Here is a 20,379-nt window from a genome sequence, read left to right as displayed (position 1 = left end):
GAATTGAAAGACTCCTACATGTATCAAAATGTGGTGGGGCAAGTGTGTGTTTGTGTAGAAGCACTGCCTGCAGTCTTGCCTCCAGCAGTTTCAGTCCTGGCCTTCTGAGTAGAGTTATCATTTGTTGTGATTTCACAATTGAGACATACTTTGGTATGAGTATAAAGATCAGAGCTGGAAAGTTTTCCTTTAGTCTTTCTCCATAACACTCTTCAGCAAGATGTCTCTTCAAGAATTCTATGGAGTTCTACCACTTTCTTTTCTGACTCTAGTACCTGGCCAGATGTTAGGAAGCGTGTGCCTGAAGAGGTAAGGGTTTTGACTTAGTTATAAGGCTTTTGATTTCAGCTCTTCTTGCGTATCTGAGTTTGACTGCTTTTTGTTGTTTTTCAGTTGCTAAGCCGTGTCCGACTCTTTAGGGACACTATGGGCTCCTCTGCCTATGGGATTTCCCAGGCAAGAATACTGAAGTGGGTTGGCATTTCCTTCTATTTTAACAGGACCTACCAATTTTATCCATTCTATTTTGAGTGAGACGTTGTTATTTAATTCAAAATACCTTTTAAAGTAAGCTTTTAAAATGTCCTAAGTATAATATTGTAGAATCTTCAATACAATCTCTTCTATTCTGCAATCTATTACAGTCTATTCTAATGTTAACTTTAAAATTCCTCATTTTTGCAATTTTATTTAATCACAGTTGTTATGGTAAAACAACAGCAATGATAATGTGTGGATCCCTTACTGAGTGGTAGGCATTATGTTAAATATGTCAAATGTATTATCTCATTTAACTCAGCAAGTTAAATATAATTTCTATACCCTTATAAGCAAGGAAACTGAGGCTTAGAAAAGTTAGATATCTTGCTCAGTCTACCTTCAGTAAATGGCAGTCCTACTGCACAGTCAGACCTTCCTGACACTAAGTTCTGTGCTCTTCTAAACCAGGGATCTGCAAACTTTTTCTATAAAGGGCCAGGCAGTAAGTATTTAAGGCTTTACAGTCAACGGAGGAATTCAAGCGTGTTATACAGATACGTATAAGAGAGAAAACAAATGTCCACGAATTTTAAAATCTGAAACTCATATAATTTTCATGTCATGAAATAGCATTCTTTTAATTTTTCAATCTACAAAAAATATAAAAATCACTCTGAGCTTGCAGTCTGCACAAAAAGCGGCAGCAAGCCATAGTTTGCCAACTGCTAATCTAATATGCAAAGTGTCTGACACGACTGGGTGACTGAACAATAGCAACAAAAACAATTTAATATGCACTGCCTTGTTAAGCTGAATTAAATGAAATTTTGCAAAAACAGATCACCCCTGCTATTTTAAACTCAACTTGTAAATCATTCCCCATTGCAACCACCCCTGTCCCCAAAGGGTTAGGTACCATTGTATAGTGAGTGTGTGTGTGTGTGTGTGTGTCCTTAGTTGCTCAGTCGTGTCTGACTCTTTGCAACCCCATGGACTGTAGCCCACCAGACTCCTTTGTTTATGGGGTTCTTCAGGCAAGAATACTGGAGTGGATCACCATTCCCTTTTCCTGGGGATCTTCCTGATCCAGGGGTCAAACCCTAGTCTCCTGCATTGCAGGCAGATTGATTACTGTCTGAGCCACCAGGGAAGCCCACCATAGTATAGTACCATACTTATATTCAGAGAAAGGTCTGAAGCCGAGAAGCTTAAACTGTTTCTCTAGGGGCGCCAATACCTGGCCTTCAGGAGACCCAATGCAGGCAGCACCTGAGTCTCTGCATTGTGGTAGGAGCCCTCTGTTGGCACACAGCAAGTAGACAAGCTCTCACACTGTCTGGATTGCAGCAGCTCAGTTTTGTACCATGTGTCTTTTGTCATAATTCCATACTTCTCCGTTTTACCTTATTTTTCTTCTTTTGAATAGTTATGACGGTTGCCACGAAAAAAGTAAGGACTGTAGCTACGTCCAAATCAGAGGACAGCTAAAAATAATGCCAACTTGGTATTTTTTTTCCCTCTCAATTTTGCAACTTCCTGCAAAGGAAAGAACACAGCAGTGAGCAGCTCAGAGAAAAGGAAACTGAGGAGAATTTCAAAATTAGCCCAGTTCCTCTTATCTAGTTGTGGTTAGTAAATAAATAAACAAAATATTTCTTAAATTCTTATATGTATTGATTTATTTGCTATTTTTCATTAGCAACTTGGGAATATCTCTGAAAGGCCAGACACCTGTGGTTTTTATTCTTGTGACTGCCCAAGTTAGGACAGAATAACAATATTCAAGTATCATGTAGTCCTGTTATGACATAAAACCACTTTAAGGATGTGAAATAATATTCCTTCCACAAAATATTGAAGGTGACTGGCAGGTGATACAGGATAATTTCTGTGTTTTAAGGGAGTGTGATTTTCATTTCAAAGGCTGTCAGTAATATTATTTGAATTCGTTAGCTTAGTCTGTTAACTAGGCTACTTTTAAGGCTTAGTTTATAGTCTATTTACAGTCCCGTCACTTGTAAATTAGGTTCCCACAAAATTTAAAAAAAAAGAAAAAAACACTATTCAAAGCCTACAAGTTGCCCAACTTGATTGGTGCACAGTTCTTTCCAAAATATACTATCAGGTAAGGAGTGGGCATTGAGAAATACTTTAAAAAATGAACAGTGATTTATATTGTAATGGTTTAGGAGACAGTTTAAATAATATCCTCATCTCTTCTCAATAGAAATTTAAAAGTGACAGTTGTGGCTTTAAGTTTCACTTTCTAACTTTTATGGTTTTAAAAAAGTATATGCCAAAAGCCACAGGCACCTGCTCATGACTGCTTAAATGTAAATAAAAGACACAGAAACAAAAGTGGAAGATTCCCATTCTTCCTCTCTTACTTCTCCAAATTTCCTCAAAGAGTGTTTACTTGCTCTTAACTGAAATACTGTGCTCTCAGCAAAGCCAGGGCTTCCTGGTTTCAGGATCAATGTATTTTGAGTCCCACAGTTCTTTCTCTCAATTAGGCACTACGATTTCATTTGTGGAGGAAGATTCATGAACTTTCTTTAGACTGACTTACTCACTTTCCTCTTGTTATTTTAATGTTTTTGCTCTTCCCTTGAATCTCACTGTTCAGTTCAGTTCAGTCGCTCAGTCGTGTCCAACTCTTTGCGACCCCATGAATCGCAGCACACCAGGCCTCCCTGTCCATCACCAGCTCCCGGAGTTCACTCAAACTCATGTCCATCGAGTCGGTGATGCCATCCAGCCATCTCATCCTCCATTGTCCCCTTCTCCTCCTGCCCCCAATCCCTCCCAGCATCAGAGTCTTTTCCAATGAGTCAACTCTTCGCATGAGGTGGCCAAAGTATTGGAGTTTCAGCTTTAGCATTAGTCCTTCCAATTAAACACCCAGGGCTGATCTCTTTAGAATGGACTGTTTGGATCTTGTTGCAGTCCAAGGGACTCTCAAGAGTCTTCTCCAACACCACAGTTCAAAAGCATCAATTCTTCGGTGCTCAGCTTTCTTCACAGTCCAACTCTCACATCCATACATGACCACTGGAAAAACCATAGCCTTAACTAGACGGACCTTTGTTGGCAAAGTAATGTCTCTGCTTTTGAATATGCTATCTAGTTTGGCCATAACTTTCCTTCCAAGGAGACTGTAGGCTGCTCCAAATATGTAGCAGCAAATATTTTCAAGCCACCCAGCCACTTCCATATTTCTGTCTCAGTCACATCATCTTTCTTTAGGAACCTCCTTCACATCAGCATTCTTCAGCACACTTACTTCTTCTGCAGGCTACCTTTATTTCAGTGGTCCTTCCAAACTTATGTGTATAATAATTTGAAATTTTCTGAATTATTACTGTATGACTCCTCTTCTTCTGTAATAATATCAGAATGCCTGACTTTTAAGCTAGGTACATAATCTCCTAGGATAAAGACTACCCTTCCTGGCCTACCTTGTGGCTAATTATAATCCTGTGATGAAGTTCTGGCTCATGGACTGGATGAGAAGTGGTGTGTGGCAGTTTTGTGAAACTTTGTGTCTTTCATTTCTTCTTTCTCTTGCTGTCTGGGAGACAGCAGGGGTGACTGGAGTGCTTCTTGGTTACAGAGAATGGGAGCCACACCCCAGAGATGTGCAGGAGCAGGGACCTTGAAGCATCCACGCCCTGGTGTGGAGCTGCAGGAGAGGAAAATGAACTTATGTGGTGTTTAAATTTGTCTTCCCGCCACTGAAACAAATTCTAACCAATAGAGAGTTTTGTTTAATTGTCTTTAAAGTAATATAAATAACATGTGAATGTATTCTAATTAGAAAAAATTCAGATAGTGCATGTATATATCAGACTGTACTTATGTATATATGTATGTGTATGCTGACGTCTATGCAATATGTTTGGAAGAATACATATCACTGTAAGAGCATGGGACAGGTAACAGGCCAATGGGGAAAGAGATAAATGGTTACATTTTATTTGTAAATACATCTTTGTATCATATTGCTGGTTACAAAAGACAAAAAGCATCTATAATTTTTAACACAGAAACTAGACATTTTTAAATAAGATAAATATCAACAGTGTTTTTATGACAGGCAAAATGTAAAATATCTATCAAAATATTAATTTTATATGCTTTTTGACCTAGAAATTCTATGGATAGAAATTTGTCCTACATATATACAGACATTTATGACATTTATGGCAAGTGTGTTGTAGGTAAAATGTTGGAAAAATCCTAACTATCCACCAGTAAGGAAGTAGCTACACAAATTTGGGTCATTCATACATTGGAATACTATAACGTTTTGCACCATATTTATGTATGAAACTGTTAGAATCACCTTTATTTTGAAAAGCCCCCAAGAGAAAAAAAAGTCCGAATGAAGCATTCTGATTAACAGGAGAATCTATTCTATAAATGATGGATTTCTGATCATAAGTGTAGTAAATTCATGTATAGCTGAATTGAACAAATTTAATCTCTCATATGGGCAATGCCAAAGAATGTTCAAACTACCATACAAGTGTACTCAGTTCACATGCTAGCAAGGTTGTGCACAAAATCCTTCAAGCTAGGTTCCAGCAATATGTGAACCAAGAAATTCCAGATGTACAAGCTGGGTTTTGAAGAGGCAGAGAAACCAGAGATCAAATTGCCAACATTCATTGTATCTTAGAGGAAGCAAGGGAATTCTAGAAAAAACATCTACTACTGCTTCATTGACTACACCGAAGCCTTTGACTCTCAGGATCACAACAAACTGTTTGAAAAATTCTTAAAGAGATGGGAGTACCAGACCACCTTACTTATGACCCGAGAAACCTGTATGCAGGTCAAGAAGCAACAGTTAGAACCAGACATGGAACAGACTGATTCAAAATTGAGAAAGGAGTATGACAAGGCTGGATATTGTCACCCTGCTGATTTAATTTATATGCAAAATACATCATGCAAAATTCTGGGCTGGATGAATCAAGTTTGGAATCAAGCTGGAATCAAGTTTGCTGGGAGAACCAAGAACTTCAGATGTGCAAGTGATACCACTCTAAAGTTAAGAGGAAATAAAGTTGGGAACAAGTTAAGAGGAAATAAAGAGCCTCTTGATGAAACTGAAAGAGGAGAGTGAAAAAGCTGGCTTGAAACTCAGCATTCAAAAAACTTAGATCATGGTATCTGGTCTCATCACATCATGTCAAGTAGATGGGGACAAAGTGGAAACAGTGACATTTTATTTTCTTGGGCTCCAAAATCATAGCAGATGGCAACTGCAACCATGAAATTAAAAGACACCTGCTCCTTGGAAGGAAAGTTATGATAATCCTATACACCATTAAAAAGCAGAGGCATCTCTTTGCCAACAAAGGTCCATGTATTCAAAACCATGGTTTTTCTAGTAGTCATGTATGGATGTGAGAGTTGGTCCATAAAGAAGACTGAGCACCAAAGAACTGATGCTTTCAAACTGTGATGCTGGAGAAGACTCTTGAGAGTCCTGGAGCCAGAAAGAAGATCAAACCAGTCAATCCTATAGGAAATCGACCCTGAATATTCATTGGAAGGACTGATGCTGAAGCTGAAACTCCAAGACTTTGGCCACCTGATTTGAAGAGCCAGTTCATTGGAAAAGACCCTAAGTCTGGGAATGATTGAAGGCAGGAGAAGGGGATGACAGAGGATTAGATCACTGAATGAATGAACATGAATTTGAGCAAATTCCAGGAGATAGTGGAGGACAGAGGAGCCTGGCATGCTGCAGTCCCTGGAGTAGCAGAGAATCAGACACGTAGTGACTAAACAACAACAATCTCCCATAACACTTATATTCTATAGATTAAATAACCAATTATGATTTTCTTTAACAAACATGTTTATAACTTTATGGTCTTTGCATGCTTTAAAGTTGAAGGTAACATTCCTGGGAGATAAAAGCATTGAAGTTAACAATTGATTCACCTGGAGAGCTACTTGCTCTTTTTAAGTGAACATTGAAGAGAAGTTATTTAATATAACAGGGATTAACATATACACACTACTATATATATATAAGGCTATCCACTCCAGTATTCTGGCCTGGAGAATTCCATGGACTGTATAGTCCATGGGGTCGCAAAGAGTCAGACATGACTAAGCGACTTTCACTTTCTTTCTTCCTTTCACTTTCATATTTAAAGTAGATAACCGACAAGGACCTATTGTATAGCACAAAGAACTATACTCAATATTTTGTAATAACCTATAGAGGAAAAGAGTCTGAAAAAGAATATATATAACTGAATCACTTTGGTGTACACTTGAAACTAACACAAAGTATAAATTAACTATACTTCAACAAAAAATTAAATAAAATTTAAAATTAAAAAATAAAGACCATACTCTTAATCACACACACACACATACATGTATATGTAATTTTATAATGCATGTAGCAGAAATGGAACATACATAATGATATATCATAACAGCTACAGTGCCCACATAGACCTTTGCCCTACCTGGCACTAACTGCTTGTTCATTGTGCTTCCATGGTCAGCAGAATGTAAAGCATTCTCTTTATTTTCTTAACTGAACAGAATAGTAACCAGAAGAGTACTCTGAGTTCTAAAAACTCTTGGGTCAATAATATTCTGCCTTTCCAAGTTTCACTTCAAATATCATTGTGACCCATAATTTCTCTTTTAATAGTAAGCAAAGAAGAATCAAGTTTTTAGGTTTTAAAATGTTTTATTTCACTAACATAGGAGTCACTAAAAAGATATATTCTTAAGTAGAAAAAGAAAAGTGCAGAATTAGCATCGTTTCACTAGGAATGAAGGATCAGGAAAGAAAACGGTTAATATAATAATATTCAGTTGTAGTTCTTCATTTAAAAACATCTCTACATCAACTTGTTTTCATCCTTAGCGCTTTCTGAGCAATGGGTAAAACTTCCGTCACTACTTCACCATGAATTTCTCATCAACCCATTGCCATTTTCCCAGCTGAAAGGTAAAAATATCATTTTAACCTTCTGTGAAGAAGGCTGAGTGCCGAAGAATTGATGCTTTTGAACTGTGGTGTTGGAGAAGACTCTTGAGAGTCCCTTGGACTGCAAGGAGATCCAACCAGTCCATTCTAAAGGAGATCAGTCCGGGGTGTTCTTTGGAAGGAATGATGCTAAAGCTGAAACTCCAGTACTTTGGCCACCTCATGGGAAGAGTTGACTCACTGGAAAAGACTCTGATGCTGGGAGGGATTGGGGGCAGGAGGAGAAGGGGACGACGGAGGATGAGATGGCTAGATGGCATCACCTACTCTATGGACGTGAGTTTGAGTGAACTCCGGGAGTTGGTGTTGAACAGGGAGGCCTGGAGTGCTGCAATTCATGGGGTCACAAAGAGTTGGACACGACTGAGCGACTGAACTGAACTGAACCAAACCTTTAAACTTTTGATTTTGAAACTACTTCAAAATAACTTTAAAAGTTACAAAAATAGTACAGAGATTTACACATACACCCTTCATCCTATTTTCCCTAATTTTAATATCTCACACAATCCCATTGCAATTATCAAAAGCAGGAAATTAACACTGACACAATGCTATTAACTAATCTACAGACCTTATTCAAATATTGCTAGCTGTCCCACTAACATCTGTTTCCTGACCAGGATCCAGCACAGGCTCTCACATAGCACTTTGCTGTCACATCTCCTACTGTAATCAGGGGTATTGCTTAGTCTATCGTTTATGAACTTGAAATTCTGGAAGAGTGCTTGTCAGTTTTTTTAAGAATGTCCCTCAACTTGGATTGGAGAAGGAAATGGCAACCCACTCCAGTATTCTTGCCTAGAGAGCCCTGTGGATGGAGGAGCCTGGTGGGCTGCTGTCCATAGGGTCGCACAGAGTCGGACACGACTGAAGTGACTTAGCATACATGCGTGCATTGGAGAAGGAAATGGCAACCCACTCCAGTGTTCTTGCCTGGAGAATCCCAGGGACAGAGGAGCCTGGTGGGCTGCTGTCTATGAGGTCGCACAGAGTTGGACACGAATGAAGTGACTTAGCAGCAGCAGCAACTTGGGTTTGTCATATACCCTGTCGGGATTAAATTCAGGTTATGTGTTTTGGTTTGGCAACACCACATGTTGTATCCTTTTCTGTGTATCACTTCAGAAGGCACGTGATATCCACTTGTCCCTTTACTGGTGATGTTAATTAACTCTGATCATTTATTAAAAGTAGTGTCTGCCAGATTTCTCCACCATAAAGTTACTATTTTCCCCGTTGTGGTTGATAAGTACCTAGAGGGTGATACTTTGAGACTATGTAAAAGACCATGCTTTTCATCATACTTGTACTTTACCACCAATTTTATCATACATTATTCTCTTTTTAAATTACAGCTTTATTAGGGTATAATTTACCTAGCATAAAATTCACTCATTTTAAGTGTACAATTCAATAGTTTTGATGCATTTTTCCAGTTGTACAACAATCACCAAAATCTAGTTTTAGAACACTTCCATCATCCCCCAAAATTCCTTTGTGTCTGTCTATAATCAATCTTCTCTCCACCTTGTGCTTCAAATAGCCATTGATCTGTTTTCTATCTTTGTTTATATAATATACTAATCATTTTCTCATCATTTATTTGCTTGAATCCTTGTCTGCACAAGGGCAGTTGAGGAAGGAGAAATCTTAAGTCTAACACATTATTTGGTATTTGACACAGGACCACTGATCAACCTGAGAATCAAGAGAAATGATGAGTCATTCATTGACACCAAATCAAAAATAGCCTTTGGAAAGTTTGTGTTTTAGTAGGAGTTAAAAGATCTAGATGCCTTAGATCTTCTATTAATTCATAAAATTCTTCCCAATTAAATTCCTCTCTGAATAAGTCAAAGGTACAATATTTGGTATCTTACAAGTGTTCAGGAATTTTGATCCTATCACATCAACATGACTTGGAAAAATGTTAAGGTCCAGAGGTTTTGTTGGTGTTATAGGTCTTCCTTCCTTGGTTTACTGTTTAAAAGTGTTTTCATCAGAGCCAACTTAATTAACTCAGTGCAATATAATTTCAGGGTTGTTATGTCTTTCACACACCCTCCAAGTGAGTATGAAAAAGCTCCATCCGTTTTGAGATGCCAGCTGGCAGTGTATAGACCAGATATAGCTCACAGTTATGTTTTTTGTGTTGTTGCTGTTTAATCCCTCAGTCATGTCTAACTCTTTGTGACCCCATAGACTATAGCCTGCTAGGCTCTGTCCATGAGATTTCCTGGACAAGAATACTAGAGTGAGTTGCCATTTCCTTCTCCAGAGGATCTTCTCGACCCTGGGATCAAACCCGCCTCTCCTGCTTGGCAGGGAATTCTTTACCACTCAGCCACAAGAGAAGCCCATGTGTTCTGTGTTAAGTAATGTTTTAAAAACCTGGACGTTTCCATTTGTAAAATTTACGTATCTGGCTTTTCTTGAAAAATCCTTAAATCTTGTGATACAAGGCTCACGTTTCCATAGCTAGAGCTAAGTAGTGGCAGTCCACTTGAGGAACAGAGCCCTGTGAGAGCAAGGCACTTCAGTCTGGCACATCCCACCAATTTCTTACTCAAACTTACCAAGGCTGCTTCTCTCATTTAAGCTCCTTGCCCAGCCCCATTGGGCATTTAAGTTTGCTCTCCTAAATTGAAATTTGAACAAGATTGTTGGATTTTTTTTTAGTTGAGCCAGAACTAACAGAATAAAGCTCACTAATCTTGAGTGTACAGATTGATTTTTTTCACATAACCACAGATTTTTATATAGGAAATTTTAACTTTTTTTCTTCCTTCACCTACACCTTATACAGACACTATTTCTATCTCCCCACTCTTTCAATGTGTTTATGTTGACTGTTGTTCAGTTGCTAAGTCGTGTCCGACTCCTTGCAACTCCATGGACTGCAGCACACCAGACTTCCCTGTCCTCCGCTATCTCCCGGAGTTTGTTGTCTGTTAAGTCAGTGATGCTACCCAACAATCTCATCCTCTGACACTCTCTTCTTTTGCCTTCAATCTTTGCCAACATAACATTGGCTAGATTAATATTTATTTAAATATTATTATGACTGTATACATGATATTTACAGAAAACTCTCAGGGAATCCTATGAATATGCTTTTCTTTCTTTCAACTTTTCATTTTCCCTGAAATTAATACTTTTTTTGGTTGTTGTTCTTATAGTTTTGTTTGCTTACTATTGTGTACCTATCACTGTTTTATCTCAACTCTTAAACACTTGTCTAAATATTCTTTTGATATCTTCAAAAGAATCAGGTATTCCTTTACCTTCATATTTCCACAAAAACTATTCTGGGTCTTGTGACACTTTGTTCTTGGACTTCCAACCTCTAAAAGTGTGAGAATAAAATTCTTTTATCTAAGCTACCCAGTTTGTGGTATCTTGTAATGACAGACCTAGCAAATGAATACATCAGTGTTTTAAAACTGCATGATAATATGCTTTCAAGTGGGTCTAATTCCATTTATTATCTGGGCACTCAGTGGTTCTTACAATCTGCAAACTCATGTCCTTTCCTTGAATTTTCTAGGATTATTTTATTGTTGATTTCCTTCCCTATATTTTTCCCTGTCTCTCTTTGTGGGATTCTTCTCATACAGCTGTTGATCTTATGGTCCTATAACTTTCTTTCTTTCTTTTTATTTTTTTACACTCATTTTCTAATTCTGTCTTTTTGCTCTACTATCTATATTGAGATTTGCTCAACTTAATTATTCAAAGGTTTTTTTGAATTTTTTATTCTGCTAATCCTTGGGTCCCCTTTTTTATTCCCTTAATGTTCCTTTAAAAAATAATATAATGCTCTTGTTTCATGGGGTCAGTATCACCTCTTATCCCTCTATGGATATTTATAATAGTTTTCTTACCTGTTCACAGGCTTGGTTTCTTCCACATTGCTTTTTGTTTGTTTGTTTTGGTCTCTACCTTTCAAGTTGGTTTTCCTTGGATGTCTGACAATCGGTGGTGGTCTATTCACATTTAGGAGTGAGGTACTAAAAAGGCTTCTTAGGAGTTCTGACCCCATGGGTGAGCCTTGTAGACTGTCAGCTTCAGCTTCAAGTTCTCTGGCTGGGCCATAAGACTTGATGTCTTTCTCTCAAGGTGGTCAGATGACCCAGAGAAATTACCGTGGTGCTCTGAAATTAGAACAGAGGTAAAATACTTGGGGCTTTACTGGGCTATAAATGTTTAATAAATGTTTCTGTTTATGGTATTGAATCTCATCCCCAAATGTGCCACGTCTTCCCTAAAAAGTAATCCTATTTTATCTTATCCAGCCCCTGCCTGGCTGGGAGAGGGACAGTTATCTAGCTGAACAGAGGATCTACGGATCTAACCACATCTTAAACTCATTTACAAACCAATCCTCCTGTTTTTAATCCCAACTTTATCCACATTTATGGAAGTACCACGTATTCCCAGTCTTTTGGGAGCTCTTTGATGTAATCAGGTACTTTCTAGCTCTTTCCGAGGCAAGTTAAGGGGTCATCTTTCTTGGGTCTCTTAAACTGGATACCTCTTGTTTTTATGGCTTCTAAATCCCAAATCTCATTGTTCCTGTTGTCCCTCCTAATCTCATTATCATTGTAGGTTTCTGCCTTAAAAAGCAATTCCTTTGCTGTCATTTTACTGGGTTTCAAGAAAAAGCCAAAGTAAATGTGTATATTCGATTGATTACCCCAAATTAGAAGTCAGTTTTACATTTTCACAAGGGAATTAAAAGCTGGCTCAGGAGTGTTTGAAGACAAACAGGTCTGCTTTAAATTTTGCTACTGGCCATCCCCACATCCACTATCTGGTTGACAAACGTGTCCATGGAACAGAAATTAGAGCTCTGAGTCATGCTTTTATCTGAGCAACCACAAGTTTATTCACATTTTTGGTTCATTTGTCAACTGAAAAGGAAACTAATTCTACTAGCTTTAATTCTAACCAAAGGAATCTGAAAAAACTTTCTATCTTCCTGGCTTTGGTTGGGAGTAATGATCCTCCCCCAATCCCTGATTTTCTTCCAAAATAACACAGCCTCTGAATTTTGAGTGCTCAGTATGTGCTAGGCCCTGAGCTAGGCACTTTTACATGCATTATCCCATTTAATCCTCCCTGCAACCTTACAATGCCCACATTACTGTTCCCATTTTGCACAGTGGAAAATTGAGGCTCTGAAAAGTTAAAGGGTTTGTTCAGCTTCACATACCTATTAAGTGGTAAAGCCAGGGTTTAAATCCGAGTCAGCCTGTGTCCTGACCCCCTTTCACCCCACTATACTATCTTGATGATGATTTATTTCTGGACTTCTTGAATGTTCATTTACATGTCCCTGGGTCATTTAATGATGTTCTCTTCTCCATTTCTGATGCAATTCCCATACTATATGCTGTATGGGAGTGAATGGCATCCAGTTGCTTCAGCCTTTCCACCCTTCTTATCCACCTTACACATCACTTCCTTGGAGAAGATTCCATGACTTTCCAAGGATCAATTTGGTGTCTTTTGTGTGCTCTTGTAACATATATAGAATCCTGCTTGCCTTATTAAACCAGTGAGAACCCTTTCTAGAAATTATTTATTTACTTATCTCTCAACTACACTAAACTATAGGCTCCTGAGAACAGTGGCAGTAGTCATCTTATCCAGGTGACATGACTAGTGTCATTGACCAGATACTAATTTCCCAGATATATTCATAGCATTGCCACACAATAATGAGAATAAATGGTCTATTATACATTGAGATAATTACCGGTAAAATAAAGCATCAACTGTGGCATTTTTCAATAACCTACCCCAGTATCCAAGAGCTTATAATCTAGGGAAGAGAGCGCCCTGACCTATGGCCTTCCTAAATGTGGCAGAATATCTAAAACTCTAGTAACACGATGTTGAAATACAAGTTCTACTGGGATAAACAAATACAACAAATAAGATATTCCACAGCCAGAACACCACATGCAGAATTTACCAAGGAAATTCTGAGAACCATTTCAGTAATTCTTGGATCCCACAGGATTTTTTATTTATTTATTTATTTATTTTGAGACTATTTTGCCAAAGAGAGTTCCTATTTCTGCCTGTGGGGACAGGAGACATAAATGAAGGACTGCCACTCCCTTCCAGGGCTTCCAAGACACATTTCAGAGCTTGAAATGACAATTTTATTGTGGCTGGGAGACACAAGTAACACTGCCTGATTCCTGCCCAAGGACATTAAAGTGGCCTGGGGAACAAAGATAGAGGTTGTGTTGGGATCATCCAGGATAGTCAAACCAAGAGTTTATAAGCAGCTTCTTTTATTTCTTTAAAAAACATTTAATTTCCTCCCATTCTGTGGGTTATCTTTTCACATTGTTGGTGTGTTGGCGGGGCATGGGGAGCTGCACTGGGTCTTTGTTGTGGTACATGGCCTTTCACTGTGGCAGAGAGGCTTTCTCTATGTGCCCTGCAGCATGCAGGGCCTTAGTTCCCTGACCAGGGATGGAACTCACGTCCTGCACTGGAAAGCAGATTCTTAACCATTGGACCACCAGGGAAGTCATTTCAGTGGATGAAAGCAGTTTCAATGGATCAGATGTGGGCCACATGGAAAAGATCCAACCAAGAGTCATTTGGGGTGCTGTCAAGTAGGATCACTTAGAGAGTGAAGAACCCTAGCAGAAGGATATTGGAGGGGAGCTGCAAAGGAGTCACAAGTGAACAACAGGCATAGAAATGTGCAAAACAGGTAACATGACCTATAGAAGAGAGGCCTCCAGGAAAGCAATTTTCCAAAGGACCTAAGAAAGTCCCCAGAAAAGAGTCAGCTTTGAATACTAAAAATTTTCTTATTTATCATTCCTCCAACCCCAAGAGGTCAGAAACTGGCGAGCCAGCTGGAGTAGGAGAAGAAAAGAAAAAGGGTATTAAAGTGGAGAGAAGAAACTAGCCATGCATCCTTCCCCACCTTTGCTGCTGCAGGCTGCTAGGCTCAAGCCCTGCCCAGCTGGGGGAATATTTGCCATTAAAGAAAAGGTGGAATTTTGATCAGAATCTTGGGCTAGACATTTTGGCTTCAGACTGAAACTATGTTTGCACCTAAGAACATTGACCTAAGAGGAAAAGTCATGGAACCTACCCATGTTCCCATATGTGATTGGCAAGAATTATCCTCACTGAATGCACTTTGAGAGGCAGTGGGGAACCATAATAGAGATGTGTTTTGATTCCATTTACCAGTCATACATTCACTAAATGGGTTACTAGGACATTTACATTTGTATACTCAGGATTTATTTTTCTTTATTTTGTTATTGATGTATAGTTGATGTACACTATCATATAAATGTCAAGTATACAACATAGTGGAGAAGGCAATGGCACCCCACTCCAGTACTCTTGCCTGGAAAATCCCATGGACGGAGGAGCCTGGTGGGCTGCAGTCCATGGGGTCACGAAGAGTTGGACACAACTGACCGACTTTCCTTTCACTTTTCACTTTCATGCATTGGAGAAGGAAATGGCACCCCACTCCAGTGTTCTTGCCTGGAGAATCCCAGGGACAGGGGAGTCTGGTGGGCTGCCATCTATGGGATCACACAGAGTCGGACACGACTGAAGTGACTTAGCAGCATTAGTATACAACACAGTGATTTCATGATTTTTTTTAAAGCACTGAGTTTTTTAAAAGTTTATTGCTGAACAATGATCTGGTCCTAGAAAGAGAACCATGTCAGGATTCTAAACACTGAAATGGGAAAAAAGTATTTCAAAAGTGCATACAAACTTTGGTCTGGTGCTGACAGGCATCAATGGGCAACAAATTTTCTGAAAATCTATAAACTTGTGTGGTTTCTGTTTTTCTCCAAATGACTCAAGGTGTTTAGGGAGATCACAGTTACTTAAAGAGAGATACCCTCCTACTGGAGATACCCTCCAAAAGGGTAGAGATTACTCAAAAGGGTAGATCAGATCAGATAAGATCAGTCACTCAGTCATGTCCGACTCTTTGCGACCCCATGAATCGCAGCACACCAGGCCTCCCTGTCTATCACCAACTCTCGGAGTTAACTCAGACTTATGTTCATCGAGTCACTGATGCCATCCAGCCATCTCATCCTCTGTCATCTCCTTCTCCTCCTGCCCCCAATCCCTCCCAGCATCAGAGTCTTTTCCAATGAGTCAACTCTTCGCATGAGATGGCCAAAGTATTGGAGTTTCAGCTTTAGCATCATTCCTTCCAAAGAACACCCAGGACTGATCTCCTTCAGAATGAACTGGTTGGATCTCCTTGCAGTCCAAGGGACTCTCAAGAGTCTTCTCCAACACCACAGTTCAAAAGCATCAATTCTTCGGCCCTCAGCCTTCTTCACAGTCCAACTCTCACATCCATACATGACCACTGGAAAAACCATAGCCTTGACTAGACGAACCTTAGTTGGCAAAGTAATGTCTCTGCTTTTGAATATGCTATCTAGGTTGGTCATAACTTTCCTTTCAAGGAGTAAGCATCTTTTAATTTCATGGCTGCAGTCACCATCTGCAGTGATTTGGGGGCCCAGAAAAATAAAGTCTGACACTGTTCCCACTATTTCCCCATCTATTTCCCATGAAGTGATGGGACCAGATGCCATGATCTTCATTTTCTGAATGTGGAGCTTTAAGCCAATTTTTTCTCTCTCCTTCACTTTCTGCCATAAGGATGGTGTCATCTGCATATCTGAGGTTATTGATAGTTCTCCCGGCAATCTTGATTCCAGCTTGTGTTTCTTCCAGTCCAGCGTTTCTCATGATGTACTCTGCATATAAGTTAAATAAGCAGGGTGACAATATACAGCCTTGACATACTCCTTTTCCTATTTGGAACCAGTCTGTTGTTCCATGTCCAGTTCTAACTGTTGCTTCCTGACCTGCATACAGATTTCTCAAGAGGCAGATCAGGTGGTCTGGTATTCCCATCTCTTGAAGAATTTTCCACAGTTTATTGTGATCCACACAGTCAAAGGCTTTGGCATAGTCAATAAAGCAGAAATAGATGTTTTTCTGGAACTCTCTTGCTTTTTCCCTGATCCAGTGGATTTTGGCAATTTGATCTCTGGTACCTCTGCCTTTTCTAAAACCAGCTTGAACATCAGGAAGTTCACGGTTCACATATTGCTGAAGCCTGTCTTGGAGAATTTTAAGCATTACTTTACTAGCATGTGAGATGAGTTCAATTGTGCGGTAGTTTGAGCATTCTTTGGCATTGCCTTTCTTTGGGATTGGGATGAAAACTGACCTTTTCCAGTCCTGTGGCCACTGCTGAGTTTTCCAAATTTGCTGGCATATTGAGTGCACCACTTTCACAGCATCATCTTTCAGGATTTGAAAGAGCTCAACTGGAATTCCATCACCTCCACTAGCTTTGTTCGTAGTGATGCTTTCCAAGGCCCACTTGACTTCACATTCCAGGATGTCTGGCTCTAGGTCAGTGATCACACCATCATGATTATCTGGGTCGTGAAGATCTTTTTTGTACAGTTCTTCTGTGTATTCTTGCCATCTCTTCTTAATATCTTCTGCTTCTGTTAGGTCCATACCATTTCTGTCCTTTATCCAGCCCATCTTTGCATGAAATGTTCCTTTGGTATCTCTGATTTTCTTGAAGAGATCTCTAGTCTTTCCCATTCTGAGAAGGTTTTCTTATCTCTTCTTGCTACTCTTTGGAACTCTGCATTCAGATGCTTATATCTTTTCTTTTCTCCTTTGCTTTTCGCTTCTCTTCTTTTTACAGCTATTTGTAAGGCCTCCCCAGACAGTCATTTTGCTTTTTTGCATTTCTTTTCCATGGGGATACAAATCAGCAAGAAAAACTCTAAGGGTTTTTCATAGGCAAGTGGGACAAAATACAAATAGACACACAAGAAAAATACAACTATATAATGAAATAATACGGGAAAATATTCAGCTCACTTAATAAACACATAAAGTATTTTAAAATTTATTTTTAGTTGAGTAAACTTGTGAAAATTAAAAGTGAATACCAGTATTAGTGAAGGTATATTGAAAGAGTCTCACACATTGCTGATAATTTGGCATAAACTTAAAGCCAAAATTATGGCTGTAATTTTTATTTGTATTTTTAACTTTTTATTTTGAAAACTTTTTAGATTTACAAAGCAGAAACTTCTACTCTGCATCTAGATTGACTATTTATTTTGTTATTTTCAATTTTATTTTGGTATTATAAACATTATCATTATCATTATTGATGACCATCTAAGAATAAGTTCCAGATGTCACACCATTCTGCCCCTTTACCATAAATACTTCAGTATATATCTCCTAAGAATAAGAATATTTTCTTTATTCTCTTATACAACCATGGTGTAAGTATCAAATTTAGAAAATGTAATTTTGATACAATATTACCAAATACAGAGTCAGTTGGCAGATCTTACCAGTTGCTGAGTAGTTTTCTTTATGTATCCTTTTCTTCATCTGTGATCCACTTCTGTGTCCCTCACTGCTTTGAATTGCTCTGTCTGTTTAGTCTCTTGTAAGCTGTACCAGTTCCTCCGCTTTTGTCTTTCGTGGCACTGACATTTCTGAAAAAAGATTGGCAGTTTTTTAGTAGAATGTCCTTCAACGTAAGTGTGTCTACTGGTTCCTCATGATTACACGCAGGCTCTTTTGGCATGAGTTTCTGACTTTTGACCTAATAATTTCCACTTCTGGGAATCTACTTGAAGAAATAATAGTAAGTAAAAAACAGTTTTAATGTTGTATTTATATGAGATGAGGAATATCCACTAAACCTATTCTGATAAGCATTTTATGATATAAGTCAAATCATTATTTTGTATACCTTAAAAGTATACAGTACTGTATGTCAGTTTTCTTACAATAAAACTGGTGGAAAAGCCCAATTTATATGGCTCCAAAGCAGCACAAATGTCAAATAATAATAAAATTACCATCCACATGTTCTGAGAGCATGTACTGAACAACCAGCAGTATGTTCTGTTGTTTATGTGCTTCATCTTATTTAATCTCCCTCCCCCATAAATCCTTCCTCTCTCCAGGTAAGATGACTTTGGGAAAATTGCCTAAAACTTGCTGTAAAGAAATATTTATTTCTTCCTTAGTGTCCAGTGTGCTTTTGCTCAGGTTGAGGAAGATGGGGATGGCAGTGCCAGACCTGGGAGCCGGAATCCTTACCACCTTTTGTCTATGTTCTACTGGATAGTCCTTACCATGAATTGCCAGGAGGCACGAGGTATCCCCTAAGAGACAATGGCATTTATAGAAATGGCAGTCACATGGTAGCTGGTTTCATGGGCTTTGGGATAAAGTCTGAATTCTTTGCCAGGACCCTCACACTCAGGTCCTGCCCACCTTCCAAGTTTCATTTCTTGCCTCTTCAGTGTGCACTGTCTGGGCTCCATGATACTTTTAATTCCCAGGGTGGGCAGTGGTGTCTCCTGGCTCCCTGCCTTTGCATGCCATGTTTCTTCTGCTTGGAATATCCTGAATGCGCTCTTCTCTGCGTGGTGAATGCTTACTTGTCATTTAAGACCAGTTCCCATGTCACTGGGTCAGTAAAGTCATTCTTCCTCAGCATTGATTTCTCTGCCAACACCCTCTCCACCAGAATAAATCATTTCCTGTTTGTGCTTCCTCGCTTTCACAGAGTTTTGTGCAGCAAAACATTCCTGATTGTCCCACGGAACTCAAGCCTCTTCTTTCCTTGGTAACATGGATCTTGCTGCTAGATCATGAGTTCTGGGAAGTCACAGAGCAAGTATGTTAATGGTTTTGCCCTTAGTAGCATTTAGTTCAGAACTGACATGTGGGAACCACTTGATAAATATTTTGGGAATTAAAGGAAGGTACATAAATGATGAGAGGATTCATTCAATCATTCACAAATTAATCCAAGGTCCTTCTTTCTAGTTATAAAATGCTATAGCATGAATATTTCCTATTGATGAAATAGCATTGTATATTAGAATATGGCCTAATTTATACTTAAAATACTTATATATAGTAACATAATCGCATAAGATACATATATACATATATGTGTGTGTGTATACAGTAGTTCCCCCTTATCCAAAGGGGATATGTTCCCAGACCCTCAGTGGGTGCCTGAATCTGTGGATAGTATTGAACTATACCTATACTATTTTCCCTAAACATACATACTATGATAGTTTAATTTATAAATTAGGCAAGTCAGAGATTAATTACGACTAACAATAAAATATAACGATTATAGCAATGTAGTACAATGAGTTATGTGAATGCAGTCTCCTACTTTTTGCACAAATTTAATGGAGTTTTCATATTCATAAGCACATATCGTGTACTGTGGTCATAACTTTAGTAGTTTAAAGTGTGACAGCAAAACTAGTGTGAATTTCTTTTTCCTTTTTCACAATTTTATGGATAGAATATTCGTTCTTACCACAGATCTTACAACCTCAACACGTGATTTTTTTCTTTCCTTATTAAGAACTTTCACCTTTTGACTTAAAAGCAGCACTTTGTGGCTTCTCTTCGGCATAGCCAAATTCCAGATAGCTCTTCTTGCATTTTGTGACTGTTAGTAAGTAAAAAGTGAAGCTTGAGCACAGGCACTGTGATACTGCATATGATAACCAAGAGAGTTGCCAAGTGACTACGGGGAATACACTGAACAAAGGGATGATTCATGGTTGAGGTGGGAAGGAGCAGGGCAGCGGCAGATTTCATCATGATACTCAGAGCAGTGTGCATTTTAAAACATGCTTATTTCTTGAACTTTTCCTTTTATATTTTCAGACTGTGGTTGACTGAGGGTAACTGAAACCATGAAAAGTGAAGCTGTGAGGAGAGGGACTAATATGTACATA

The 20,379-nt window shown here is 38.7% G+C and overlaps 1 long non-coding RNA gene across 1 annotated transcript; it reads right to left on the bottom strand.

The window, feature by feature from the left end:
• Window positions 1-10,637: 10,637 nt before the first annotated feature.
• On the bottom strand, window positions 10,638-19,297 carry LOC133253413 (uncharacterized). The gene is made up of 3 exons (XR_009738297.1): window positions 19,048-19,297; window positions 17,944-18,090; window positions 10,638-11,667 (listed from the first exon to the last, which is right to left on the bottom strand). It is a non-coding gene; the product is annotated as an uncharacterized LOC133253413 (long non-coding RNA).
• Between the last annotated feature and the right edge of the window lie 1,082 nt (window positions 19,298-20,379).

Source organism: Bos javanicus, chromosome 8 (genome assembly GCF_032452875.1).
Source record: "Bos javanicus breed banteng chromosome 8, ARS-OSU_banteng_1.0, whole genome shotgun sequence".
NCBI classification, from domain to species: domain Eukaryota; kingdom Metazoa; phylum Chordata; class Mammalia; order Artiodactyla; family Bovidae; genus Bos; species Bos javanicus.
The sequence above is the reverse complement of the archived record's forward strand: the minus strand, read 5'-3'. Positions and strand labels throughout refer to the sequence as shown.